Source organism: Cherax quadricarinatus, chromosome 72 (assembly GCF_038502225.1).
Source record: "Cherax quadricarinatus isolate ZL_2023a chromosome 72, ASM3850222v1, whole genome shotgun sequence".
NCBI classification, from domain to species: Eukaryota; Metazoa; Arthropoda; class Malacostraca; order Decapoda; family Parastacidae; genus Cherax; species Cherax quadricarinatus.
This window is the reverse complement of record NC_091363.1, coordinates 1,365,242-1,384,307: the sequence shown is the minus strand read 5'-3', so window position 1 is coordinate 1,384,307 and position 19,066 is coordinate 1,365,242.

The following is a 19,066-nucleotide window of genomic DNA, read 5'->3' as shown; positions in this document are numbered from 1 at the left end:
GATGGTCCAGTTGTCTAACCTCAACATCAAAGCAACACGTTCAGCGCTGCCAGACACTAACACCTGCTATCATCCTTCACTAACACCTGCTATCATACTTCACTAATACCTGCTATCATCCTTCACTAACACCTGCTATCTTCCTTCACTAATACCTGCTATCATCCTTCACTAACACCTGCTATCATCCTTCACTAACACCTGCTATCATCCTGCACTAACACCTGCTATCATAGTTCACTAACACCTGCTATCATCCTACACTAACACCTGCTATCATCCTTCACTGACACCTGCTATCATCCTACACTAACACCTGCTATCATCCTTCACTAACACCTGCTATCATCCTTCACTAACACCTGCTATCATCCTTCACTAACACCTGCTATCATCCTTCACTAACACCTGCTATCATCCTTCACTAACACCTGCTATCATCCTTCACTAACACCTGCTATCATCCTTCACTAACACCTGCTATCATCCTTCACTAACACCTGCTATCATCCTTCACTAACACCTGCTATCGTCCTTCTCTAACACCTGCTATCATCCTTCACTAACACCTGCTATCATCCTTCACTAACACCTGCTATCATCCTTCACTAACACCTGCTATCATCCTTCACTAACACCTGCTATCATCCTTCACTAACACCTGCTATCATCCTTCACTAACACCTGCTATCATCCTTCACTAACACCTGCTATCATCCTTCACTAACACCTGCTATCATCCTTCACTAACACCTGCTATCATCCTTCACTAACACCTGCTATCATCCTTCACTAACACCTGCTATCATCCTTCACTAATCATCCTTCACTAACACCTGCTATCATCCTTCACTAACACCTGCTATCATCCTTCACTAACACCTGCTATCATCCTTCACTAACACCTGCTATCGTCCTTCTCTAACACATAAGAACATAAGAAAGAAGGAACACTGCAGCAGGCCTACTGACCCATGCAGAGCAGGTCCATGTTCCCCCCCCGGATTAGCCCAATGACCCACCTAGTCAGGTCACTTCCACTTAAGGAAGGAGCACGGCAACTGACCTAGTAGCACCAGCTAGTCAGGTCCGACTCACACCCACTCATGTATTTATCTAACTGTTACGACTTAATCTTCACCGTAACAATAGGGGCACAAGTAACTCCATTTTTTTGTTTGTTAGTTTTATTTTATTACCAATCATTTGGTTAGTGAATTAAAATAACCACAAACAATTATAAATGAAATACTATACAGCAAGGAACCCAATCTTACGTTCAAATTCTCATTAACAAAGTATGATACAAGAATTTCAATTAATAATCTACTAATCTCACCATTTAACTCTTGTAGAAAGGTCTAGGGTAGTGGTTCCCAAACTGGGGGTAAATTACCCCCTGGGGGTAATTTAACCATTTTTGGGGGGTAATGGAGGGGTGACAGAAAAAAAGTTATGAATTCTGAAAATCCAGAAAACAATGCGGTACCCGGTATGAGGATTATTGTTAACTTTGTCTTAGTATATAAAGTTGTAAAGTAAACCTATTATAAGTAAGTAATAAAGTTAAACCAAATAACAATAAACATCAAAAACTAATATACAGTATTAGAAAAGAAGAAATATATAGCTAAGTGTGTGGAAACCCAAAAGTATTTTGACAAGTATGCTTCAGGACAAAAGTCACTCAGTAGCCCAGATCGACCTGTCCAGTACGCGTCACTCACTTCCTGAGGCTGCCTCTATTTCACACTGTCAGTTTATCTGTGAGCATCAGCCGAGGTAGACATAAGCTGGTATGTATGTGTACTGCCCTGTGCACTATATAGTTAGTATTTACCCACTGTTACTGTGAATTTGTAGCTATTATTAATTTTATATATAATGTATGTGTGGTTCTTACGTTTTCAATGGTTTTGCTAGGATTAGCAGAGTATGCGAGGCTGTATACGTTCACGTTTAGCCATATATATCAATAATAACAACATTTTGTGAAAGGGGTAACATGCTTTATGTGGCATGTTAAATTGGGTAACAAGCTGAAAAAGTTTGGGAACCACTGGTCTAGGGTAACGAAATAGTTACCTTTCATAAGTGACATAAATTACCAGACTTCAGGAAACTAATGGCAAATGCAAGACAACAGACTTGGTATAAAGTTTTAGTTTAAGCTAGGAGCTTTGTGTTGAAGACCCGTACCGAGTCAGAGCTAGCAGCTGACTGACTGACTCAACTACTCCATAGTATGACTTCAGTATGACTTCAGCTCGGCCAGAAGGCGACGCGTGGCGTCAATTCTAGAACCACCAATTGGTCACTACAGTAGTGGTTACACATTCGTAATACCTAACCTAATAATAATATAATATTATAATTGTAATAATCATGGGGAAAGATATAATATAATACAATATAATATAATATAATACAATATAATACAATATCATACAATGAGAGTACTGTTGATGATTCATAATATACCTTTATTTTAACAGTATGAGTCGGTACCTGTATGACCATCTATGTTGTGGAACATGCTGGAGATGACGTAGGACTGCTGTATGTTACAACCTCTGCTGCTGTGACAGATGCTGGAGATGATGTAGGACTGCTGTATGTTACAACCTCTGCTGCTACGACAGATGCTGGAGATGATGTAGGACTGCTGTATGTTACAACCTCTGCTACTACGACAGATGCTGGAGATGATGTAGGACTGCTGTATGTTACAACCTCTGCTGCTACGACAGATGCTGCCCACCACAGAGAGTACAAGTCAACGGCGACCGTCAGTGGCGAGGTGGGAGGTGTTACGCGCCACTACTTCACTCCATTATATACATAAATAAAAGGCCTGGTTAAAATAAGTACTGTAATAATATATGGCGAACCACTTTATTACTAGCTAGATAAAGCAAGTTCCACTATATATTATTATCGGGTACAGTATGAAATCTACCATCATGTATCATCCTTCACTAACACCTCACAACATCTCACAACCTGCACACTAACACCTCACAACCAGGGTTATAGATCTACCATCATGTTATCATACTCTAAAACCTTACTTGTCTACCATCATGTTATCATACTGGGTTATATATCTACCATCATGTTATCATAGTGGGTTATAGATCTACCATCATGTTATCATAGTGGGTTATAGATCTACCATCATGTTATCATAGTGGGTTATAGATCTACCATCATGTTATCATAGTGGGTTATAGATCTACCATCATGTTATCATAGTGGGTTATAGATCTACCATCATGTTATCATAGTGGGTTATAGATCTACCATCATGTTATCATAGTGGGTTATAGATCTACCATCATGTTATCATAGTGGGTTATAGATCTACCATCATGTTATCATAGTGGGTTATAGATCAACCTTCATGTTATCATAGTGGGTTATAGATCTACCATCATGTTATCATAGTGGGTTATAGATCTACCATCATGTTATCATAGTGGGTTATAGATCTACCATCATGTTATCATACTGAGTTATAGATCTACTATCATGTTATCATAGTGGGTTATAGATCTACCATCATGTTATCATAGTGGGTTATAGATCTACCATCATGTTATCATACTGGGTTATAGATCTACCATCATGTTATCATAGTGGGTTATAGATCTACCATCATGTTATCATAGTGGGTTATAGATCTACCATCATGTTATCATAGTGGGTTATAGATCTACCATCATGTTATCATAGTGGGTTATAGATCTACCATCATGTTATCATAGTGGGTTATAGATCTACCATCATGTTATCATAGTGGGTTATAGATCTACATCATCTATGTTATCATAGTGGGTTATAGATCATCATGTTATCATATGTTATGATAGTGGGTTATAGATCTACCATCATGTTATCATAGTGGGTTATAGATCTACCATCATGTTATCATACTGGGTTATAGATCTACCATCATGTTATCATAGTGGGTTATAGATCTACCATCATGTTATCATAGTGGGTTATAGATCTACCATCATGTTATCATAGTGGGTTATAGATCTACCATCATGTTATCATAGTGGGTTATAGATCTACCATCATGTTATCATAGTGGGTTATAGATCTGTTATCATAGTGGGTTATATATCATACCTATCATGTTATCATAGTGGGTTATAGATCTACCATCATGTTATCATAGTGGGTTATAGATCTGTTATCATAGTTTATATCTAACATGTTACCATCATGTTATCATAGTGGGTTATAGATCAACGTTCATGTTATCATAGTGGGTTATAGATCTACCATCATGTTATCATAGTGGGTTATAGATCTACCATCATGTTATCATAGTGGGTTATAGATCTACCATCATGTTATCATAGTGGGTTATAGATCTACCATCATGTTATCATAGTGGGTTATAGATCTACCATCATGTTATCATAGTGGGTTATAGATCTACCTTCATGTTATCATAGTGGGTTATAGATCTACCATCATGTTATCATAGTGGGTTATAGATCTACCATCATGTTATCATAGTGGGTTATAGATCTACCATCATGTTATCATAGTGGGTTATAGATCTACCATCATGTTATCATAGTGGGTTATAGATCTACCATCATGTTATCATAGTGGGTTATAGATCTACCATCTACCATCATGTTATCATAGTGGGTTATAGATCTACCATCATGTTATCATAGTGGGTTATAGATCTACCATCATGTTATCATAGTGGGTTATAGATCTACCATCATGTTATCATAGTGGGTTATAGATCTACCATCATGTTATCATAGTGGGTTATAGATCTACCATCATGTTATCATACTGGGTTATAGATCTACCATCATGTTATCATAGTGGGTTATAGATCTACCATCATGCCATCATGTTATCATACATGGGTTATAGATCTACCATCATGTTATCATAGTGGGTTATAGATCTACCATCATGTTATCATAGTGGGTTATAGATCTACCATCATGTTATCATAGTGTGTTATAGATCTACCATCATGTTATCATAGTGGGTTATAGATCTACCATCATGTTATCATAGTGGGTTATAGATCTACCATCATGTTATCATAGTGGGTTATAGATCTACCATCATGTTATCATAGTGGGTTATAGATCTACCATCATGTTATCATAGTGAGTTATATATCTACCATCATGTTATCATAGTGGGTTATAGATCTACCATCATGTTATCATAGTGGGTTATAGATCTACCATCATGTTATCATAGTGGGTTATAGATCTACCATCATGTTATCATAGTGGGTTATAGATCTACCATCATGTTATCATATTGGGTTATAGATCTACCATCATGTTATCATAGTGGGTTATAGATCTACCATCATGTTATCATAGTGGGTTATAGATCTACCATCATGTTATCATAGTGGGTTATAGATCTACCATCATGTTATCATAGTGGGTTATAGATCTACCATCATGTTATCATAGTGGGTTATAGATCTACCATCATGTTATCATACTGGGGTTATAGATCTACCATCATGTTATCATAGTGGGTTATAGATCTACCATCATGTTATCATACTGGGTTATAGATCTACCATCATGTTATCATAGTGGGTTATAGATCTACCATCATGTTATCTACCATCATGTTATCATAGTGGGTTATAGATCTACCTTCATGTTATCATAGTGGGTTATAGATCTACCATCATGTTATCATACTGGGTTATAGATCTACCATCATGTTATCATAGTGGGTTATAGATCTACCATCATGTTATCATACTGGGTTATATATCTACCATCATGTTATCATACTGGGTTATATATCTACCATCATGTTATCATACTGGGTTATATATCTACCATCATGTTATCATACTGGGTTATAGATCTACCATAATGTTATCATACTGGGTTATATATCTACCATCATGTTATCATACTGGGTTATAGATCTACCATCATGTTATCATACTGGGTTATATATCTACCATCATGTTATCATACTGGGTTATATATCTACCATCATGTTATCATACTGGGTTATATATCTACCATCATGTTATCATACTGGGTTATATATCTACCATCATGTTATCATACTGGGTTATATATCTACCATCATGTTATCATACTGGGTTATATATCTACCATCATGTTATCATACTGGGTTATATATCTACCATCATGTTATCATACTGAGTTATATATCTACCATCATGTTATCATACTGGGTTATATATCTACCATCATGTTATCATACTGGGTTATATATCTACCATCATGTTATCATACTGGGTTATATATCTACCATCATGTTATCATACTGGGTTATATATCTACCATCATGTTATCATACTGGGTTATATATCTACCATCATGTTATCATACTGGGTTATATATCTACCATCATGTTATCATACTGGGTTATATATCTACCATCATGTTATCATACTGGGTTATATATCTACCATCATGTTATCATACTGGGTTATATATCTACCATCATGTTATCATACTGGGTTATATATCTACCATCATGTTATCATACTGGGTTATATATCTACCATCATGTTATCATACTGGGTTATATATCTACCATCATGTTATCATACTGGTTTATATATCTACCATCATGTTATCATACTGAGTTATATATCTACCATCATGTTATCATACTGGGTTATATATCTACCATCATGTTATCATACTGGGTTATATATCTACCAACATGTTATCATACTGAGTTATATATCTACCATCATGTTATCATACTGGTTTATATATCTACCATCATGTTATCATACTGAGTTATATATCTACCATCATGTTATCATACTGGGTTATATATCTACCATCATGTTATCATACTGGGTTATATATCTACCATTATGTTATCATACTGGGTTATATATCTACCATCATGTTATCATACTGGGTTATATATCTACCATCATGTTATCATACTGAGTTATATATCTACCATCATGTTATCATACTGGGTTATATATCTACCATCATGTTATCATACTGGTTTATATATCTACCATCATGTTGTCATACTGGGTTATATATCTACCATCATGTTATCATACTGGGTTATATATCTACCATCATGTTATCATACTGGGTTATAAATCTACCATCATGTTATCATACTGGGTTATATATCTACCATCATGTTATCATACTGGGTTATATATCTACCATCATGTTATCATACTGGGTTATATATCTACCATCATGTTATCATACTGGGTTATAAATCTACCATCATGTTATCATACTGGGTTATATATCTACCATCATGTTATCACACTGGGTTATATATCTACCATCATGTTATCATACTGGGTTATATATCTCCCATCATGTTATCATGCTGGGTTATATATCTACCATCATGTTATCAGACTGGGTTATATATCTACCATCATGTTATCATACTGGGTTATATATCTACCATCATGTTATCATACTGGGTTATATATCTACCATCATGTTATCATACTGGGTTATAAATCTACCATCATGTTATCATACTGGGTTATATATCTACCATCATGTTATCACACTGGGTTATATATCTACCATCATGTTATCATACTGAGTTATAAATCTACCATCATGTTATCATACTGAGTTATATATCTACCATCATGTTATCATACTGGGTTATAAATCTACCATCATGTTATCATACTGAGTTATATATCTACCATCATGTTATCATACTGGGTTATAAATCTACCATCATGTTATCATACTGAGTTATATATCTACCATCATGTTATCATACTGGGTTATAAATCTACCATCATGTTATCATACTGAGTTATATATCTACCATCATGTTATCATACTGGGTTATAAATCTACCATCATGTTATCATACTGAGTTATATATCTACCATCATGTTATCATACTGGGTTATATATCTACCATCATGTTATCATACTGGGTTATATATCTACCATCATGTTATCATACTGAGTTATATATCTACCATCATGTTATCATACTGGGTTATATATCTACCATCATGTTATCATACTGGGTTATAAATCTACCATCATGTTATCATACTGGGTTATATATCTACCATCATGTTATCATACTGAGTTATATATCTACCATCATATTATCATACTGAGTTATATATCTACCATCATGTTATCATACTGGGTTATAAATCTACCATCATGTTATCATACTGGGTTATATATCTACTCAGGCTTCTGTAATAATTATTATTTTTATTATTATTATTATTATTATTATTATTATTATTATTATTATTATTATTATTATTATTATTATTATCTTCAAAACACAGTGAGATAAACCCGTATGAGTCAAACAGAACGAGTCAAAATCCAATATTTTCTTTATTGAATTTCATCTTCAACAATGTTAGAACATAGCAATGTTAGAACATAGCAATGTTAGAACATAGCAATGTTAGAACATAGCAATGTTAGAACATAGCAATGTTAGAACATAGCAATGTTAGAACATAGCAATGTTAGAACATAGCAATGTTAGAACATAGCAATGTTAGAACATAGCAATGTTAGAACACAGCAATGTTAGAACATAGCAATGTTAGAACATAGCAATGTTAGAACATTGCAATGTTAGAACATAGCAATGTTAGAACATAGCAATGTTAGAACATAGCAATGTTAGAACATAGCAATGTTAGAACATAGCAATGTTAGAACATAGCAATGTTAGAACATAGCAATGTTAGAACATAGCAATGTTAGAACACAGCAATGTTAGAACATAGCAATGTTAGAACATAGCAATGTTAGAACATAGCAATGTTAGAACATAGCAATGTTAGAACATAGCAATGTTAGAACACAGCAATGTTAGAACATAGCAATGTTAGAACATAGCAATGTTAGAACATAGCAATGTTAGAACATAGCAATGTTAGAACATAGCAATGTTAGAACATAGCAATGTTAGAACATTGCAATGTTAGAACATTGCAATGTTAGAACATAGCAATGTTAGAACATAGCAATGTTAGAACATAGCAATGTTAGAACATAGCAATGTTAGAACATAGCAATGTTAGAACATAGCAATGTTAGAACATAGCAATGTTAGAACATAGCAATGTTAGAACATAGCAATGTTAGAACATAGCAATGTTAGAACATAGCAATGTTAGAACATAGCAATGTTAGAACATAGCAATGTTAGAACATAACAATGTTAGAACATAGCAATGTTAGAACATAGCAATGTTAGAACATAGCAATGTTAGAACATTGCAATGTTAGAACATTGCAATGTTAGAACATTGCAATGTTAGAACATAGCAATGTTAGAACATAGCAATGTTAGAAAATTGCAATGTTAGAACATTGCAATGTTAGAACATTGCAATGTTAGAACATAGCAATGTTAGAACATAGCAATGTTAGAACATTGCAATGTTAGAACATTGCAATGTTAGAACATTGCAATGTTAGAACATAGCAATGTTAGAACATAGCAATGTTAGAACATAGCAATGTTAGAACATTGCAATGTTAGAACATTGCAATGTTAGAACATTGCAATGTTAGAACATAGCAATGTTAGAATATAGCAATGTTAGAACATAGCAATGTTAGAAAATTGCAATGTTAGAACATTGCAATGTTAGAACATAGCAATGTTAGAACATAGCAATGTTAGAACATTGCAATGTTAGAACATTGCAATGTTAGAACATTGCAATGTTAGAACATAGCAATGTTAGAACATAGCAATGTTAGAACATAGCAATGTTAGAACATAGCAATGTTAGAACATAGCAATGTTAGAACATAGCAATGTTAGAACATAGCAATGTTAGAACATAGCAATGTTAGAACATTGCAATGTTAGAACATTGCAATGTTAGAACATTGCAATGTTAGAACATAGCAATGTTAGAACATTGCAATGTTAGAACATTGCAATGTTAGAACATTGCAATGTTAGAACATAACAATGTTAGAACATAGCAATGTTAGAACATAGCAATGTTAGAACATAGCAATGTTAGAACATAGCAATGTTAGAACATAGCAATGTTAGAACATAACAATGTTAGAACATAGCAATGTTAGAACATAGCAACGTTAGAACATAGCAATGTTAGAACATTGCAATGTTCTAACATAGCAATGTTAGAACATAGCAACGTTAGAACATAGCAATGTTAGAACATTGCAATGTTCTAACATAGCAATGTTAGAACATAGCAACGTTAGAACATAGCAATGTTAGAACATTGCAATGTTCTAACATAGCAATGTTAGAACATAGCAACGTTAGAACATAGCAATGTTAGAACAAAGCAATGTTAGAACATTGCAATGTTAGAACATAGCAATGTTAGAACATAGCAATGTTAGAACATAGCAATGTTAGCACATAGCAATGTTATAACATAGCAATGTTAGAACATAGCAATGTTAGAACATTGCAATGTTAGAACATAGCAATGTTAGAACATAGCAATGTTAGAACACAGCAATGTTAGAACATAGCAATGTTAGAACATTGCAATGTTCTAACATAGCAATGTTAGAACATAGCAACGTTAGAACATAGCAATGTTAGAACATTGCAATGTTCTAACATAGCAATGTTAGAACATAGCAACGTTAGAACATAGCAATGTTAGAACAAAGCAATGTTAGAACATTGCAATGTTAGAACATAGCAATGTTAGAACATAGCAATGTTAGAACATAGCAATGTTAGAACATAGCAATGTTATAACATAGCAATGTTAGAACATAGCAATGTTAGAACATTGCAATGTTAGAACATAGCAATGTTAGAACATAGCAATGTTAGAACACAGCAATGTTAGAACATAGCAATGTTAGAACATTGCAATGTTAGAACATAGCAATGTTAGAACATAGCAATGTTAGAACATAGCAATGATAGAACATTGCAACGTTAGAACATATCAATGTTAGAATATTGCAATGTTAGAACATAGCAATGTTAGAACATAGCAATGTTAGAACATTGCAATGTTAGAACATTGCAATGTTAGAACATAGCAATGTTAGAACATAGCAATGTTAGAACATAGCAATGTTAGAACATAGCAATGTTAGAACATTGCAATATTAGAACATAGCAATGTTAGAACATTGCAATGATAGAACATAGCAATGTTAGAACATTGCAATGTTAGAACATAGCAATGTTAGAACATTGCAATGTTAGAACATAGCAATGTTAGAACATAGCAATGTTAGAACATAGCAATGTTAGAACATTGCAATGTTAGAACATAGCAATGTTAGAACATTGCAATGTTAGAACATAGCAATGTTAGAACATAGCAATGTTAGAACATTGCAATGTTAGAACATTGCAATGTTAGAACATAGCAATGTTAGAACATAGCAATATTAGAACATAGCAATGTTAGAACATAGCAATGTTAGAACATTGCAATGTTAGAACATAGCAATGTTAGAACATAGCAATGTTAGAAAATAGCAATGTTAGAACATTGCAATGTTAGAACATAGCAATGTTAGAACATAGCAATGTTAGAAAATAGCAATGTTAGAACATAGCAATGTTAGAACATACCAATGTTAGAACATGGCAATGTTAGAACATTGCAATGTTAGAACATAGCAATGTTAGAACATAGCAATGTTAAAACAAGGCAATGTTAGAACATAGCAATGTTAGAACATAGCAATGTTAGAACATAGCAATGTTAAAACATTGCAATGTTAGAACATAGCAATGTTAGAACATAGCAATGTTAGAACATAGCAATGTTAGAACATTGCAAGGTTAGAACATTGCAATGTTAGAACATTGCAATGTTAGAACATAGCAATGTTAGAACATAGCAATGTTAGAACATTGCAATGTTAGAACATAGCAATGTTAGAACATAGCAATGTTAGAACATAGCAATGTTAGAACATAGCAATGTTAGAACATTGCAATGTTAGAACATAGCAATGTTAGAACATAGCAATGTTAGAACATAGCAATGTTAGAACATAGCAATGTTAGAACATTGCAATGTTAGAACATAGCAATGTTAGAACATAGCAATGTTAGAACATAGCAATGTTAGAACATGGCAATGTTAGAACATTGCAATGTTAGAACATAGCAATGTTAGAACATAGCAATGTTAGAACAAGGCAATGTTAGAACATAGCAATGTTAGAACATAGCAATGTTAGAACATAGCAATGTTAGAACATTGCAATGTTAGAACATAGCAATGTTAGAACATAGCAATGTTAGAACATAGCAATGTTAGAACATTGCAATGTTAGAACATTGCAATGTTAGAACATTGCAATGTTAGAACATAGCAATGTTAGAACATAGCAATGTTAGAACATAGCAATGTTAGAACATTGCAATGTTAGAACATTGCAATGTTAGAACATTGCAATGTTAGAACATTGCAATGTTAGAACATAGCAATGTTAGAACACAGCAATGTTAGAACATAGCAATGTTAGAACATAGCAATGTTAGAACATAGCAATGTTAGAACATAGCAATGTTAGAACATAGCAATGTTAGAACATTGCAATGTTAGAACATAGCAATGTTAGAACATAGCAATGTTAGAACATTGCAATGTTAGAACATAGCAATGTTAGAACATAGCAATGTTAGAACATGGCAATGTTAGAACATTGCAATGTTAGAACATAGCAATGTTAGAACATTGCAATGTTAGAACATTGCAATGTTAGAACATTGCAATGTTAGAACATAACAATGTTAGAACATAGCAATGTTAGAACATAGCAATGTTAGAACATAGCAATGTTAGAACATAGCAATGTTAGAACATAGCAATGTTAGAACATAACAATGTTAGAACATAGCAATGTTAGAACATAGCAACGTTAGAACATAGCAATGTTAGAACATTGCAATGTTCTAACATAGCAATGTTAGAACATAGCAACGTTAGAACATAGCAATGTTAGAACATTGCAATGTTCTAACATAGCAATGTTAGAACATAGCAACGTTAGAACATAGCAATGTTAGAACATTGCAATGTTCTAACATAGCAATGTTAGAACATAGCAACGTTAGAACATAGCAATGTTAGAACAAAGCAATGTTAGAACATTGCAATGTTAGAACATAGCAATGTTAGAACATAGCAATGTTAGAACATAGCAATGTTAGCACATAGCAATGTTATAACATAGCAATGTTAGAACATAGCAATGTTAGAACATTGCAATGTTAGAACATAGCAATGTTAGAACATAGCAATGTTAGAACACAGCAATGTTAGAACATAGCAATGTTAGAACATTGCAATGTTCTAACATAGCAATGTTAGAACATAGCAACGTTAGAACATAGCAATGTTAGAACATTGCAATGTTCTAACATAGCAATGTTAGAACATAGCAACGTTAGAACATAGCAATGTTAGAACAAAGCAATGTTAGAACATTGCAATGTTAGAACATAGCAATGTTAGAACATAGCAATGTTAGAACATAGCAATGTTAGAACATAGCAATGTTATAACATAGCAATGTTAGAACATAGCAATGTTAGAACATTGCAATGTTAGAACATAGCAATGTTAGAACATAGCAATGTTAGAACACAGCAATGTTAGAACATAGCAATGTTAGAACATTGCAATGTTAGAACATAGCAATGTTAGAACATAGCAATGTTAGAACATAGCAATGATAGAACATTGCAACGTTAGAACATATCAATGTTAGAATATTGCAATGTTAGAACATAGCAATGTTAGAACATAGCAATGTTAGAACATTGCAATGTTAGAACATTGCAATGTTAGAACATAGCAATGTTAGAACATAGCAATGTTAGAACATAGCAATGTTAGAACATAGCAATGTTAGAACATTGCAATATTAGAACATAGCAATGTTAGAACATTGCAATGATAGAACATAGCAATGTTAGAACATTGCAATGTTAGAACATAGCAATGTTAGAACATTGCAATGTTAGAACATAGCAATGTTAGAACATAGCAATGTTAGAACATAGCAATGTTAGAACATTGCAATGTTAGAACATAGCAATGTTAGAACATTGCAATGTTAGAACATAGCAATGTTAGAACATAGCAATGTTAGAACATTGCAATGTTAGAACATTGCAATGTTAGAACATAGCAATGTTAGAACATAGCAATATTAGAACATAGCAATGTTAGAACATAGCAATGTTAGAACATTGCAATGTTAGAACATAGCAATGTTAGAACATAGCAATGTTAGAAAATAGCAATGTTAGAACATTGCAATGTTAGAACATAGCAATGTTAGAACATAGCAATGTTAGAAAATAGCAATGTTAGAACATAGCAATGTTAGAACATACCAATGTTAGAACATGGCAATGTTAGAACATTGCAATGTTAGAACATAGCAATGTTAGAACATAGCAATGTTAAAACAAGGCAATGTTAGAACATAGCAATGTTAGAACATAGCAATGTTAGAACATAGCAATGTTAAAACATTGCAATGTTAGAACATAGCAATGTTAGAACATAGCAATGTTAGAACATAGCAATGTTAGAACATTGCAAGGTTAGAACATTGCAATGTTAGAACATTGCAATGTTAGAACATAGCAATGTTAGAACATAGCAATGTTAGAACATTGCAATGTTAGAACATAGCAATGTTAGAACATAGCAATGTTAGAACATAGCAATGTTAGAACATAGCAATGTTAGAACATTGCAATGTTAGAACATAGCAATGTTAGAACATAGCAATGTTAGAACATAGCAATGTTAGAACATAGCAATGTTAGAACATTGCAATGTTAGAACATAGCAATGTTAGAACATAGCAATGTTAGAACATAGCAATGTTAGAACATGGCAATGTTAGAACATTGCAATGTTAGAACATAGCAATGTTAGAACATAGCAATGTTAGAACAAGGCAATGTTAGAACATAGCAATGTTAGAACATAGCAATGTTAGAACATAGCAATGTTAGAACATTGCAATGTTAGAACATAGCAATGTTAGAACATAGCAATGTTAGAACATAGCAATGTTAGAACATTGCAATGTTAGAACATTGCAATGTTAGAACATTGCAATGTTAGAACATAGCAATGTTAGAACATAGCAATGTTAGAACATAGCAATGTTAGAACATTGCAATGTTAGAACATTGCAATGTTAGAACATTGCAATGTTAGAACATTGCAATGTTAGAACATAGCAATGTTAGAACACAGCAATGTTAGAACATAGCAATGTTAGAACATAGCAATGTTAGAACATAGCAATGTTAGAACATAGCAATGTTAGAACATAGCAATGTTAGAACATTGCAATGTTAGAACATAGCAATGTTAGAACATAGCAATGTTAGAACATTGCAATGTTAGAACATTGCAATGTTAGAACATTGCAATGTTAGAACATAGCAATGTTAGAACATAGCAATGTTAGAACATTGCAATGTTAGAACATAGCAATGTTAGAACATAGCAATGTTAGAACATAGCAATGTTAGACCATAGCAATGTTAGAACATAGCAATGTTAGAACATAGCAATGTTAGAACATAGCAATGTTAGAACATAGCAATGTTAGAACATTGCAATGTTAGAACATAGCAATGTTAGAACATAGCAATGTTAGAACATTGCAATGTTAGAACATTGCAATGTTAGAACATAGCAATGTTAGAACATAGCAATGTTAGACCATAGCAATGTTAGAACATAGCAATGTTAGAACATAGCAATGTTAGAACATAGCAATGTTAGAACATAGCAATGTTAGAACATTGCAATGTTAGAACATAGCAATGTTAGAACATAGCAATGTTAGAACATTGCAATGTTAGAACATTGCAATGTTAGAACATAGCAATGTGTCGTGGGAGAGCCCAGGTGTGTGGGACACTCTCCCCATCCCCACTATTTCCACCATTCTATCTATCCTCCAAAACCGTATACGTCATAATCCGTCAAAATCCGTCAAAAATGTTCCCAACCCATTACATAACCCAACAAAAAAATTGTTATTTAGTGTCTAAAAAACTCCATTATTGAGATAATCCGGAGTCTATCAGCGGCGAGTATAACCCGGCCGACACTATCAACATATAACTCTCTTGATATTCTCGTATATGCCAGTATAGTGGTTTGTGTCTCATATTGAAGTGTATACTCTGTGTATGTTGTATGTTGTATGTGTGTGTGTGTGTGTGTGTGTGTGTGTGTGTGTGTTTGTGTGAGTGTATGTTGTGTGTGTGTGTGTGTGTGTGTGTGTGTGTGTGTGAGTGTATGTTGTGTGTGTGTGTGTGTGTGTGTGTGTGTGTTTGTGTGTGTGTATGTGTGTGTGTGTGTGTGTGTGTGTGTGTGTGTGTGTGTGTTGTGTGTGTGTGTGTGTGTGTGTGTGTGTGTGTGTGTGTGTGTGTGTGTGTGTGTGTTGTGTGTGTGTGTGTGTTGTGTGTGTGTGTGTGTGTGTGTGTGTGTGTGTGTGGGTGTGTGTGTGTAAGTGTGTGTGTGTGTGTGTGTGTGTGTGTTGTGTGTGTGTGTGTGTGTGTGTGTGTGTGTGTGTGTGTGTGTATGTTGTGTGTGTGTGTACTCACCTAGTTGTACTCACCTAGTTGAGGTTGCGGGGGTCGAGTCCGAGCTCCTGGCCCCGCCTCTTCACTGATCGCTACTAGGTCACTCTCCCTGAGCCGTGAGCTTTATCGTACCTCTGCTTAAAGCTATGTATGGATCCTGCCTCCACTACATCGCTTCCCAAACTATTCCACTTACTGACTACTCTGTGGCTGAAGAAATACTTCCTAACATCCCTGTGATTCATCTGTGTCTTTAGCTTCCAACTGTGTCCCCTTGTTACTGTGTCCAATCTCTGGAACATCCTGTTTTTGTCCACCTTGTCAATTCCTCTCAGTATTTTGTATGTCGTTATCATGTCCCCCCTATCTCTCCTGTCCTCCAGTGTCGTCAGGTTGATTTCCCTTAACCTCTCCTCGTAGGACATACCTCTTAGCTCTGGGACTAGTCTTGTTGCAAACCTTTGCACTTTCTCTAGTTTCTTTACGTGCTTGGCTAGGTGTGGGTTCCAAACTGGTGCCGCATACTCCAATATGGGCCTAACGTATACGGTGTACAGGGTCCTGAACGATTCCTTATTAAGATGTCGGAATGCTGTTCTGAGGTTTGCTAGGCGCCCATATGCTGCAGCAGTTATTTGGTTGATGTGCGCTTCAGGAGATGTGCCTGGTGTTATACTCACCCCAAGATCTTTTTCCTTGAGTGAGGTTTGTAGTCTCTGACCCCCTAGACTGTACTCCGTCTGCGGCCTTCTTTGCCCTTCCCCAATCTTCATGACTTTGCACTTGGTGGGATTGAACTCCAGGAGCCAATTGCTGGACCAGTTCTGCAGCCTGTCCAGATCCCTTTGTAGTTCTGCCTGGTCTTCGATCGAGTGTATTCTTCTCATCAACTTCACGTCATCTGCAAACAGGGACACCTCAGAGTCTATTCCTTCCGTCATGTCGTTCACAAATACCAGAAACAGCACTGGTCCTAGGACTGACCCCTGCGGGACCCCGCTGGTCACAGGTGCCCACTCTGACACCTCGCCACGTACCATGACTCGCTGCTGTCTTCCTGACAAGTATTCCCTGATCCATTGTAGTGCCTTCCCTGTTATCCCTGCTTGGTCCTCCAGTTTTTGCACCAATCTCTTGTGTGGAACTGTGTCAAACGCCTTCTTGCAGTCCAAGAAAATGCAATCCACCCACCCCTCTCTCTCTTGTCTTACTGCTGTCACCATGTCATAGAACTCCAGTAGGTTTGTGACACAGGATTTCCCGTCCCTGAAACCATGCTGGCTGCTGTTGATGAGATCATTCCTTTCTAGGTGTTCCACCACTCTTCTCCTGATAATCTTCTCCATGATTTTGCATACTATACATGTCAGTGACACTGGTCTGTAGTTTAATGCTTCATGTCTGTCTCCTTTTTTAAAGATTGGGACTACATTTGCTGTCTTCCATGCCTCAGGCAATCTCCCTGTTTCGATAGATGTATTGAATATTGTTGTTAGGGGTACACATAGCGCCTCTGCTCCCTCTCTCAATACCCATGGGGAGATGTTATCTGGCCCCATTGCCTTTGAGGTATCTAGCTCACTCAGAAGCCTCTTCACTTCTTCCTCGGTTGTGTGCACTGTGTCCAGCACTTGGTGGTGTGCCCCACCTCTCCGTCTTTCTGGAGTCCCTTCTGTCTCCTCTGTGAACACTTCTTTGAATCTCTTGTTGAGTTCTTCACATACTTCCCGGTCATTTCCTGTTGTCTCTCCTCCTTCCTTCCTTAGCCTGATTACCTGGTCCTTGACTGTTGTTTTCCTCCTGATGTGGCTGTACAACAGTTTCGGGTCAGATTTGGCTTTCGCTGCTATGTCATTTTCATATTGTCTTTGGGCCTCCCTTCTTATCTGTGCATATTCATTTCTGGCTCTACGACTGTTCTCCTTATTCTCCTGGGTCCTTTGCCTTCTATATTTCTTCCATTCCCTAGCACACTTGGTTTTTGCCTCCCTGCACCTTTGGGTAAACCATGGGCTCATCCTGGCTTTTTCATTACTCCTGTTACCCTTGGGTACAAACCTCTCCTCAGCCTCCTTGCATTTTATTGCTACATATTCCATCATCTCATTAACTGGTTTCCCTGCCAGTTCTCTGTCCCACTGAACCCCGTTCAGGTAGTTCCTCATTCCTGTGTAGTCCCCTTTCTTGTAGTTTGGCTTCATTCGTCCTGGCCTTCCTGCTTCTCCCTCCACTTGTAGCTCTACTGTGTATTCGAAGCTTACAACCACATGGTCACTGGCCCCAAGGGGTCTTTCATATGTGATGTCCTCGATATCTGCACTACTGAAGGTGAATACTAAGTCCAGCCTTGCTGGTTCATCCTCTCCTCTCTCTCTTGTAGTGTCCCTTACGTGTTGGTACATGAAGTTCTCCAGTACCACCTCCATCATCTTAGCCCTCCAAGTATCTT